General features: G+C 30.3%; 1 protein-coding gene across 2 annotated transcripts in view; it reads left to right on the top strand.

The window, feature by feature from the left end:
* Positions 1–13189, top strand: part of LOC142325371 (uncharacterized) — a 43396-nt gene that overhangs the window by 3080 nt on the left and 27127 nt on the right. The window lies entirely within an intron of this gene.

Raw genomic sequence — 13189 nt, 5'->3', positions numbered from 1 at the left:
TCATCAACCCCAATTTTATATGTAAAGGTGCAAAATAACACATTGAGGATTGACTGAAATAACACACACTTATTAATTTTTCTATCCAGGAGTGAAAATGTCTCTTTTTGGCCACTTTTTAACCTTATAAGCTTCACTTATTGCACATTTATCCCACAAACATAAGAACAGGCTTAATTTTGTAAAGATACGTTGGAGACTGAAAAGAAGCCCAATAACTTTGAGGTCACAGCAAATACGCCATTGTGATCGTTGTAATTGGCTGCTTTCAAAATTAATGACATATGAAGATATGCTTGTTTCATTCCAACAGCACACGTTATTGGTATAGAAGGATTCTTTTTTTAATTATGCAGAAGTACTGCTTTTAAGTTTTTTTTTTGACGGAATCAGCGAATAACCACCAGTCATAAGCATTATATTATAATCAATACCCAGATTAAAATCTAACCTTCTATATCATATTAGGAACAAAACAGGTCTTTCATAGTGAAATATTTCATGAAGTCTATTTCTGTTTATAAAATATACAATTTAACACGTACTACTGCACACAAATTAAACCAACCAATGACTTTAGTTGCACTGAGAGACTGAATGTTTTCAAAGAAAGAGATATTATTCCAGAATGACTCAGTTAAATTGCTGTTGGGATGATATTATACTTTTAATGGAGCTTAATCATATCAGACATGTTTATAACATAATGCAAAAGAAAATAAATCGTTTATATTATGAAACAAATGACATAATGGGAATATTTAAACCAAGATAACTAAAAACCATAATGTGAAAGAGCATTTTTTATTACATTTCTGTTTCAGCATAAGAAATACATTACAAAAAACTCATTAATGTTGTTATTCTTCTTTCTAGATACAAAGCAGATATTTAGGGGTTTTTAAAACAAGATAAATGGTCCAACAAAATTAAGGCAACTTTCTATCATTTGCAACTTTTAAGATGTCATTGAGTATATTTATACACACAATACACTTAAAAAAATTAAAATATGGAATTTTGAATAGCATTTTTATTGGAACTACTAATTTTGTCCACAAGTTTTTACTGAATTTTCCTCATCTTTATTAGGTTAACTTTTTTTCCATTGAGATTGAATTCTTTCAATATGTTTGAAACAATAGTTCTACAAAAACCTTGTCACCAACATATTCACCATACACAGCCTAATATGGCAATATCAGGATTATAATTTTCTAAATTATAAATACATTATCTCTTATAATTTCTCTTTTACTTCTTTTAAGATAAGTATTTTTAAGATTATCACACAAGAAAGTTTTATAACAAGGTAAACATTTTAGCTTGTAACAAATGGACTCGGTAAGGGGGGAAACAGTATAGAGAATAACAGTTAAAAGAATTAATTAGTAAAATGACAATTTCATAGTATTCGAGGTGGCAGATGGAAGAGGAGAGAAGTTTTTGTCTAAAATGAGATGAAGTTGGGAGTCTTGTTGAAAAGTTTAAATAAGTTTCTGGGATTTGAAAATAAAAAATTTATTTGACTGGTAAAGGTCAATCAAATTTATTATTCATTAGACCAAGAGTATTGAGGAAGACCAAATTCAGGAATATACCCTACAGTCAGGTGAGAATTAACCTCATCATCGATCAGCTAGCTATACTTGATGTTACAGACCACAAAAAAAATTAATTAGCTGATTAAAGAGACTTAAATTGTGAAGTCACATTCCATTGACTACACAGAGTGTAGTCGTATTAACTTATCGTAATCAAATTTTAAATATTTCAATAGCAAAAGATATAAAAGAATCATGTCATTAAAGAGTTACTTAATAATTCAGTTTCAGATTACATTTATAAATTATCTATTAAATTTTTATTGTTTTTTTGTCTATTATACATTGTTAATATATTTATTTTATATCCTTTTAACAACTATTTAACACGCATCATAACTATTATTCTATTGAAATAAAAGTAATTTTGACAAAAAGACAAGATATAACAATGATTATAGTGATAATTAAAATAGTGCAATACAAACAAAAATAAATAAAAAATCGAGTTACAGTGAGTTAATATTAGACAATATATATAAAATAAAATAAAAGCAATTATATCTGAGTGCCTGTTTTTATAGTTGAAAACGATTTGTTTTTCACATCAATTTGGCTAGTAGTCACAATTTTAAATATCGGACAGGCACCGATATTATTATTATATAATGCATAATTTATATATTCTGTATATTAACAGGTGAAAAAAAAACAAAAAAAAAAACTAATTACTCTATTTTAAATAATAGCAGCAATTAAATAATACATTTATTTAGTAACGACTAGTAAAATTATTAATTAAAGATATTTATTAACCTTAAGGGTAAATAAATATTTATATTCAAGTTTAATTGGACAGTCAATACATTTTTAATGCAATTTTCTTTTAATTGACAATATAAATATATTGTCATTTAATGAATAAACAATGATTGCAACGAAGATTAGTTACAGCTTTAAGCGAACAAGGAAAATTAGTTTACGGAAATTATTGTAATAAATAGAAAAGATAATAAATTCCATCAGTAATTTTCAGAATCTTGATTACGTCTAACATTATCGTTTGTTAATTTACTTTTCTTCACCGATTTATTTTTTTATTACTTTTTTGTTATCGCTGTTCCCTTTGTTGAGTTTAAAAATTTACATTAAACAAGAGCTATTATTTTTAATATCACGAATTTCTTTTTTTTGTAAAAATTATTTTTCTAAAAAAGAAAAAAAAACAAGAAGTAAATCTGCTCAAAACTACTAAAAAATATATCTGGGTAGCAAGAATATTCTGAATGAAAGACATAGAATCTACCATTCTGCTATTAACTTTATAATAAAATTCTGTAAATAATATTTACGTAAGGTTTAAACATAAAGTAATTTTTAAGTATTTCCATCTCAAACAGACAAATAAGAGTAATTCAACTAATTAGTTTTTTTTTTTTTTTTTTTTTTTTTGTCTTCAGTCATTTGACTGGTTTGATGCAGCTCTCCAAGATTCCCTATCTAGTGCTAGTCGTTTCATTTCAGTATACCCTCTACATCCTACATCCCCAACAATTTGTTTTACATACTCCAAACGTGGCCTGCCTACACAATTTTTCCCTTCTACCTGTCCTTCCAATATTAAAGCGACTATTCCAGGATGCCTTAGTATGTGGCCTATAAGTCTGTCTCTTCTTTTAACTATATTCTTCCAAATGCTTCTTTCTTCATCTATTTGCCGCAATACCTCTTCATTTGTCACTTTATCCACCCATCTGATTTTTAACATTCTCCTATAGCACCACATTTCATAAGCTTCTAATCTTTTCTTCTCAGATACTCCGATTGTCCAAGTTTCACTTCCATATAAAGCGACACTCCAAACATACACTTTCAAAAATCTTTTCCTGACATTTAAATTCATTTTTGATGTAAACAAATTATATTTCTTACTGAAGGCTCGTTTAGCTTGTGCTATTCGGCATTTTATATCGCTCCTGCTTCGTCCATCTTTAGTAATTTTACTTCCCAAATAACAAAATTCTTCTACCTCCATAATCTTTTCTCCTCCTATTTTCACATTTAGGGGTCCATCTTTGTTATTTCTACTACATTTCATTACTTTTGTTTTGTTCTTGTTTATTTTCATGCGATAGTTCTTGCGTAGGACTTCATCTATGCCGTTCATTGTTTCTTCTAAATCCTTTTTACTCTCGGCTAGAATTACTATATCATCAGCAAATCGTAGCATCTTTATCTTTTCACCTTGTACTGTTACTCCGAATCTAAATTGTTCTTTAACATCATTAACTGCTAGTTCCATGTAAAGATTAAAAAGTAACGGAGATAGGGAACATCCTTGTCGGATTCCCTTTCTTATTACGGCTTCTTTCTTATGTTCTTCAATTGTTACTGTTGCTGTTTGGTTCCTGTACATGTTAGCAATTGTTCTTCTATCTCTGTATTTGAACCCTAATTTTTTTTAAATGCTGAACATTTTATTCCAGTCTACGTTATCGAATGCCTTTTCTAGGTCTATAAACGCCAAGTATGTTGGTTTGTTTTTCTTTAATCTTCCTTCTACTATTGATCTGAGGCCTAAAATTGCTTCCCTTGTCCCTATACTTTTCCTGAAACCAAATTGGTCTTCTCCTAACACTTTCTCCACTCTCCTCTCAATTCTACTGTATAGAATTCTAGTTAAGATTTTTGATGCATGACTAGTTAAACTAATTGTTCTGTATTCTTCACATTTATCTGCCCCTGCTTTCTTTGGTATCATTACTATAACACTTTTTTTGAAGTCTGACGGAAATTCCCCTTTTTCATAAATATTACAGACCAGTTTGTATAATCTATGCTTCCTCACCTGCACTGCGCAGTAATTCTACAGGTATTCCGTCTATTCCAGGAGCGTTTCTGCCATTCAAATCTTTTAATGCTCTCATAAATTCAGATTTCAGTATTGTTTCTCCCATTTCATCCTCTTCTTCCTGTAGAACACCATTTTCTAATTCATTTCCTCCGTATAACTCTTCAATATATTCCACCCATCTATCGACTTTACCTTTCGTATTATATATTGGTGTACCATCTTTGTTTAACACATTATTAGATTTTAATTTATGTACCCCAAAATTTTCCTTAACTTTCCTGTATGCTCCGTCAATTTTACCAATGTTCATTTCTCTTTCCACTTCTGAACACTTTTCTTTAATCCACTCTTCTTTCGCCAGTTTGCATTTCCTATTTATAGCATTTCTTAATTGCCGATAGTTCCTTTTACTTTCTTCATCATTAGCATTCTTATATTTTCTACGTTCATCCATCAGCTGCAATATATCGTCTGAAACCCAAGGTTTTCTACCAGTTCTCTTTATTCCGCCTAAGTTTGCTTCAGCTGATTTAAGAATTTCCTTTTTAACATTCTCCCATTCTTCTTCTACATTTTCTACCATATCTTTTTTACTCAGACCTCTTGCGATGTCCTCCTCAAAAATCTTCTTTACCTCCTCTTCCTCAAGCTTCTCTAAATTCCACCGATTCATCTGACAACTTTTCTTCAGGTTTTTAAACCCCAATCTACATTTCATTATCACCAAATTATGGTCGCTATCAATGTCTGCTCCAGGGTAAGTTTTGCAGTCAACGAGTTGATTTCTAAATCTTTGCTTAACCATGATATAATCTATCTGATACCTTCCAGTATCGCCTGGCTTTTTCCAAGTGTATATTCTTCTATTATGATTTTTAAATTGGGTGTTGGCAATTACTAAATTATACTTCGTGCAAAATTCTATAAGTCGGTCCCCTCTTTCATTCCTTTTGCCCAGCCCATATTCACCCACTATATTTCCTTCCTTGCCTTTTCCAATGCTTGCATTCCAATCTCCAACTATTATTAAATTTTCATCTCCCTTTACGTGTTTAATTGCTTCATCAATCTCTTCGTATACACACTCTACCTCATCATCATCATGGGCGCTTGTAGGCATATAAATGTTAACAATCGTTGTCGGTTTAGGTTTTGATTTTATCCTTATTACAATGATTCTATCGCTATGCGTTTTGAAATACTCCACTCTCCTCCCTATCTTCTTGTTCATCACGAAACCTACTCCTGCCTGCCCATTATTTGACGCTGAGTTAATTACTCTAAAATCACCTGACCAAAAGTCGCCTTCCTCTTCCCACCGAACCTCACTAATTCCTACTATATCCACATTCACCCTATCCATTTCCCTTTTTAAATTTTCTAGCCTACCAACCTTTTTTAAGCTTCTAACATTCCACGCTCCGACTCGTAGAATGTTATTTTTTAATTTTCTGGTGACCCCTTCCTTAGTAGTCCCCACCCGGAGATCCGAACGGGGGACTATTTTACCTCCGGAATATTTTACCAAGGAAGGCGCCTCCATTGTTGCTATGTGAAAATGCAGAGAGCCACATTTTCTTGGAAAAAAAGCAGCTGTAGTTTTCCATTGCTTTCAGCTGCGCAGTACTCAGAGGACTGAGTGATGTTGATACGGCCGTTTAAGTCATTGTGACTCACGCCCCTAACAACTACTGAAAGAGCTGCTGCCCTCTTTCAGGAATCATTCCTTAGTCTGGCTCTCAACAGATACCTCTCCGATATGGTTGCACCTTCGGTCCAGCTACTCTGTATCCCTGAGCACTCAAGCCCCCTCACCAACGGCAAGGTCTCATGATTCATAGAGGAGGTAACTAATTAGTATCTTTTTAAATTTTTTTACTGATGATTTAATCACACAGAAGCTTATAAAGAAGTTTGTGCGTATGAATGTGATAATGGAGAATTTGTAGCGTATGAAAAATGCTTCACCTGACGGATTCAAACTCGGGACCTCCGGATGAAACGCCGTGACGCTACCACTCCGCCGCGGAAATTGTTCAAGTAATAATACTAATACTGTTCATGCACTTAACAACAATAATATAATTAAAATTATTTTTTGAAAACGTTAACATAATTCTTTATCGGTGAAATTTGAGATATCTTGTTTCGTTTATAAGAAGAATATTTTTCAATGTTAAGTGATTCTGAGCAGTTTTTGAGGATTAGTTTTTTATGTAAAGCCTGAACTGTAATGTATACAAGTATTCTTTTTATTTCCTTTTACGAAGTAAAGGAAGTACTGTGATCGCGAAAAATTTCGGTTTTCAAATTTCAACGGTAATATCCATTTTGACCATTCCTGAACCCGTTTTGACTAGTTTCGGCGTGACATCTGTACGTACGTATGTATCTCACACAACTCAAAGACGATTAGCTGTAGGATGTTGAAATTTTGGATGTAGGTCTGTTATAACATCTAGTTGTGCACCTCCTCTTTTGATTGCAATCGACTGGACCAAAAGTGTTCAAAGAAGCCCAAAATCCAAAAAAAATATTAGATTTTGGTTTTTTCTTAGCTGCAGTAATAAGCCCTTATTGAGAGCTTTTAAATGATATGTAAAATAAATGGTACTTATTTTCATTGGTTCCAGAGTTATAGCCAAATAAAATTTTAATTAATAAAATATTTGATGTTACAAGGGGAAGGCACGCCGGTTCGAATCCGACTTCATTTCCTATTTTTTCTTTTTAACTTTTTTTTATATTTAAATATATTTATTTGTTAATAATTAGCCTCTGTTTGTAAAAAGTTTTACAATAAAAAATAATTCAACAATAACAATAAAAAATTTTAAAAAATATCAGAAGTATTAATGAAATAAAATTTTAAGTACTTTTCATTTTAAAAAAATGTGTATATGTAACATAATAGGCGTACAAGGAAGTCATGTGGTGTCCACATCAAATCTTTTGTATCAGACTCAAATTTATAACAAAATCTTAAAATGGTGAAGTGTTTTTAATTTTAAAAAATTTTTTGTTGAAAATATCCGCGATTTGTTATACAACCTTCTTCCCAATGAATAAACCATAAGTTGAAATTCTTGTAGGCATGAAAGAATTTGAGAACTGGAAGATGTTTTACCAGCAAGTTATGGAGATATTTTGTGGTCTTATAAAAAACAAATAGGTCAAGTAATTACAGTGATGTACAAAAAAAATTGAAAATAAATTTGATTAATAATCTGTTATTGATGACTGATTGATTTATTGATAATAATATTACAAAATAGCTTGTCAATTAAAGCATGTGTTTATTAGAAAATATGGATTACATTTTCTTAATACAAAAACTATAATATTTTATAAATAAGTTGTAATATTTTAACCATTAAAAATCAAATTAGTAAAAAAAAAAATACCTTAAAAAAAGAGGTAAATAAAATAATATTGATGAGTGAGTAATGAATATAATGTGTGTGTGTGTGTGTGTATATATGTATATATATATATATATATATAAATTAAACATAATTAAGAAACAAATTTATTTAAATAACAAGAAATATTCAGTTCTATTTATGATATATTTTTAAGTTTATTATAATTACAAGAAGTACAAGTATTTATAAATTCTTTTGTAAAATAAATTCAATTTTAACAGGTTTTTATTTATTCAAAAACATAAGAAATAACACCTTTATAAGTACATTATATCTGTATTTATATAAACCAAATTTTACTTATATTACCTAAAATACAAATAAACAGCTATTTAAAAGTTATTGAAATAAACTTTGGAAAAAAAATTACGATCAAAGATTGTTTACACAAATTTTGTTTAAAATTGAAACTCAAATATCCATTTCAATTAATTAACCATATCGTAACAAGTAGACACTGCGGAAAAAATATATTAAAAAAAAAAAAACGTAAATATATTTAAAAAAAGAAGAAATAATAATAGAAGTTTTTATTTTTATTATGTCATAAACTACTCGTTTTATAATTTTCGGAAGAATTATTTATTTAAAAACTAATATTTTTTTTTATTACTAGTAATTTAATTTTTTTAAATTTATTTTTGAATTTCTTTATATATTATATTTTTTTAACAAATAGATAGGCGGCTGCCCGGTGCATCAATGTACTCGTAGTACTAATATAAGTTGACGAATAAATTTTCTAAAGACTGCATTAGTTGACTATATTTCATTGTCTGTTTACTAGTAAAACGTTTATTAAATATTGAAGAGAGGTATTACGTCACAGAAGAAACAGTACATCATTTTTTGCTTTACCCTCTACCTATCCAAGCCTTTGATCTATCTGTGATGCATCGAATGCATCGAATCTGTGATGCTCTATCTATCATGTACAGCATCGAAAGTATAAGAGACACCAGTAAGAGTCGGTTTCTCTAACAATAATAATGTTCACTGAAAAACTAGTCCATGTGTTGAACTCATGTACAGACAGTGACAGTATCATTTTTCGGGTTGTTTAGTGCCTATATTTCTTTTGCTAAGCATATGAAATTGTACGACTGTTTAAAAAAGACTATTGAGGTTTTAAAGCTATTTAATATCTGTTAACTTTAACTTATAGTAATGAATTCACAAATAAAATGAAGTTTCTCTTCAAGTGTTCAATGATCAATTTTTGTTACGCGGCACACATCCAACAGGTAATAGAGTTATATCCATACTTTAACCAGTATGTCTGGAGAATTTATGCGACAGCTGCTTCAATCCCATGCCTGAAATCGGGTAGATCAGTAAGTAGCAGTGGTACATACTGAGAATTCTTTATAAAACTCCAATGGAAAAAAATCATATGGAGTCAGATAGGCTTGACCTTGGAGGCTTCCGCAAAGAAACTCTGTCAATGGGTTATGCTGTCCAGTCCAGAAATTGAGAAAAACGCATAGTAAGCGTTTCCTTGAAATATTCCACACTGTCATTACCGGTACTGCTAGTTCGCGTTTCGCCTTCCTAATAGATTTTTTAGGACTTCCAAGAAAGACTGCCTGATACGTTCAACATTTTCTTCAGACACCGTTGGTCGTAACCTACCGGGTTAGTCTAGTGGTGAAATCGTCATCGCAGATACCTTTATACGGATTTGAATACTAGATCATGGATACCGGTGTTCTTTGGTGGTTGGGTTTTAATTAATCACCCATTTCAGGAATGGTCGACTGAGACTGTACAAGACCACTTCATTTACATTCATACATCATCCTCATTCATCCTCTGAAGTAATACCTTACGGTGTTTCCGGAGGTTAAACAGAAAAAAAGAGACACCATTGTCGTCCCGTACTCTTTCCCTTAGATAGACATCCGATCGTTTCTAACTGATTATGCCGTCGACGATTCTTATTGTCAACTGGAAGATCATAATTAAACTTTCTACGGGATACACGTTGAATTGTAACTGAAGATTCACATTTAGTAAATTGTAAAACACAAAAGACTTTCTATTCAGGAGTCGCCATCTTTGCTATTGGCGTTGTCAATCGGAAAGATAGGGAATCAATCTACGGCCATCGTGCAGCTAAAACTGCACGTTTTGCTCTTTGATTGTAGCCTTAAATCAATGTTGTACTTCTCATCAAAAAGATACTACAACAGATTAAAATCCCGAATTTTTTTTTTGTACACCAATGTATTCAGTGAAAAAGGCAATGTGAAACTATTTCATTTCTCACCTTCCTTATCTGGCCTAACCATGACAAAACGTAATGATGAAAATTATTCTTCTATTTTTGCATTACATTGAAAGGATACAGTTATGGATATTTTGCTAAATTGTAGTATGTGCATTATCTTAAGGAATAAGTTAGCCAAAGTAAAAAACTAGAGTGCCAGATCGTATTTCGGTAGCAATTGGTTGAAATGATTTATCTCATAAATTATATAAAAGTAATAAAATTTCTAAATACTATACGGAATGATTTTCGTTATATAAGGTATTTCTTTATAATATATTAAATAATAACAATATTAATATAATTAAATTGAATCATGAAATACCGAAAAGTAGCAGATAGTGTTCGATTTTACATTTTCAGAAAATATTTTAAAATTAGACTAAAATCATGAAATAATAATATTATTAAATAACCATTTTTGTCGCATTCTAATGGTTACTATATAACATCATTTATTTTATATAATTTCAACCATTAATTAAATATTCATTAAATTTAGGAGGTAGCTGACTGACAAACTGGCAATTGACTGGAATCAATTATCTCACGTTAGGGTTGAAGGATACATACATTTTCCTCAGTATCTTAACAAAATTTGAACTATCTTTACGTATTTCTACAGGATTTTATTTTATACACTTTCTACATTTTAGCGAAATTGAACTTAGCTTTGAAGAAACAGCAGCAAATCACCTGCAATTTTCCATGTCATCACGTTTATTTTAAATTAGACGTTAACGATAATAAATAATTTAAAAATTGTTACTTTATTATTTTTCCCCGTAATTTAATTATTGATACTACAAACGTATTTTAAAGAATAGTAAGGAATAGACATAACTGCACATTTAGCTCGACGTTCAAGATGACTATCCATCCGCTTATATTAATGTAAAAGGGATTAATAAAATTTCATAATATTGTGTATTTCTAAGACATGACTTTAGGAAGTTTTCGATAGATGAAGCCGTTTTTTTATGAAAATCTATCATAAAAAACACTAACAATTAAATAAACAAAATACGTAATAAGATTTTCAAAAAAATTATTTAAATAATCAATAACTATTTCGAACGAAGAGAAAATTAAAGTTAAAAATAAATAACAAAAGAAAAGGTAAATTCAAAAATCAAGAGATAAAATATATAAAGAGAAATAATAGGGAGTGTATACAAGTGTACTTATATATATTGATGATACTGGTGTACACTGACAATAAACAATAATTTACTTACCCAAAGATAAAAAATAATATGAAAAAATATATATTTTTTCATTCAGTTTTCGAGGAATGAAAAAATGTATTTTTTCATTCCTCGAAAATTGAATGATCGATTTTTATGAATTGGAACAGAAAATAAAATTTTCTTTTATTTCTGAAAAACAAATTCACCGATACAAGACATCTACAAAACCAAATTTCAAAATTTAATTTTTATGTGTAGATTTAATTTGAGAACTGTAACGGTTGCAAAGTACTTGATACGAGCTATATTACAGACCTGACATGGGTTATTCGCTGGCACGGGATGCCGGGCTTACTAGAGAAAGTGGTGATCTCTTGTTGAGTTTTTCACAGAGCCAAATATGCGGTTGCAAATCAACACACGCCAAGCCCACGAAAATGTTGGTAGTATTCACTTCTACTGACGGCACTTTTATCCTGTTTACTACAAGGATTGGCTTATAGTGAAGATCATTACTCACAGAGAAAGCAACGTTATCTTAGCCTCATATACCAAAGGTACTTTAAATGGGCCGCAGCCATAAAAATTTCTGGGACAGTAGTGTTTATCAACAGGTGTATAACTCCTCCTTTAATAAAAATTGTTTCACTACAGAAAGAGTTAAAATACTGACGTTATATACACTGCTTCTACTTAAATATTTCACGAAACCTAAAGGAACTGAATGAAGTTTTGAAAAATCGATTTTCAAAAAACAGTGATTGAAAAAGATGACGAAATAAATATTTGCAGATTTACTCCAAGAAGAGTTAGTAGATGACAAGATATCGGAGTGGTATATTTAGGAACAAATTAATTTTAAGAACATTTAAAAAAAATTGAAATAGTGGTGAGGAAAAATTGATATTTTTCCTATTTCTTGAGGGCAAGGATTATTAAATTAGGACAGGTTTTTTGCCATTGTACGACCCGCTGAAATCGGGGTTTAAATTCTGACGTAAAAATTAAACCATGGGAATTTTTGTATAAGAAAATAAAGAATTTAACTCTAAATCAGAAAACGGCAATTAGAATAAAGTTGTCATCTGAGTATTGATCTGTTTTTTCTTGTAATAAACTATAATCATATTGTTTCACTACTTCCTGAATTGTTACAACAGTTATTGGACCTGTGAGTAGGACTGTATACGTAAACTTTCCAAACTTTCTCTTAAATTATTTACTTATAATAAAAATATTTTTTCTTTATCTACTGTACTGCATATTTAGTTGCGCAAAATATTGTTGAAACTATCTATAATTTTAAATATTTTTAATCTAAATTTAGGATTTGTTCATTAATTTATTTATTTCTAAAATATAAATTATTTTATAGAATAATTTTGACATTTTTACTTCCTTGTACGAAGTAAAGGAAGTATTGTGATCGCGAAAAATGTCGGTTTCCAGATTTCAACGGAAACATCCATTTTGACCATCTCTGATTTCGTTTTGATTATTTTCGGCGTGACGTCTGTACGTACGTGCGTATGTATCTCGCATAACTCAAAAACGATTAGCCGTAGGATGTTGAAATTTTGGATTCAGAACTGTTGTAACATCTAACTAGATGTTAGATTTTACGCACTTCTCTTTTTGATTGCAATCGACTGAATCAAAAGTGCCCAAAATCCAAAAACAAATTGGATTTTGGACTTTTTCTTAACTGCAGTAATAAACCCTCATTGAGAACATTTCAACAATATTGTTGAAATAATTGTTACTTATATATTCCTTACTTATATATTACTTAATATTCAATAATTGTTACTTATTTTCATTGGTTCCAGAGTTATAACCAAATAAAATTTTAATTAATGAAATATTTGGATCTTAGGGGAAGGCACATCGGTTCGACTCAGACTTCA

Source organism: Lycorma delicatula, chromosome 5 (genome assembly GCF_047948215.1).
Source record: "Lycorma delicatula isolate Av1 chromosome 5, ASM4794821v1, whole genome shotgun sequence".
NCBI lineage: Eukaryota > Metazoa > Arthropoda > Insecta > Hemiptera > Fulgoridae > Lycorma > Lycorma delicatula.
Note: the sequence above shows the minus strand (reverse complement) of the source record. Positions and strands in the feature narration are given on the sequence as shown.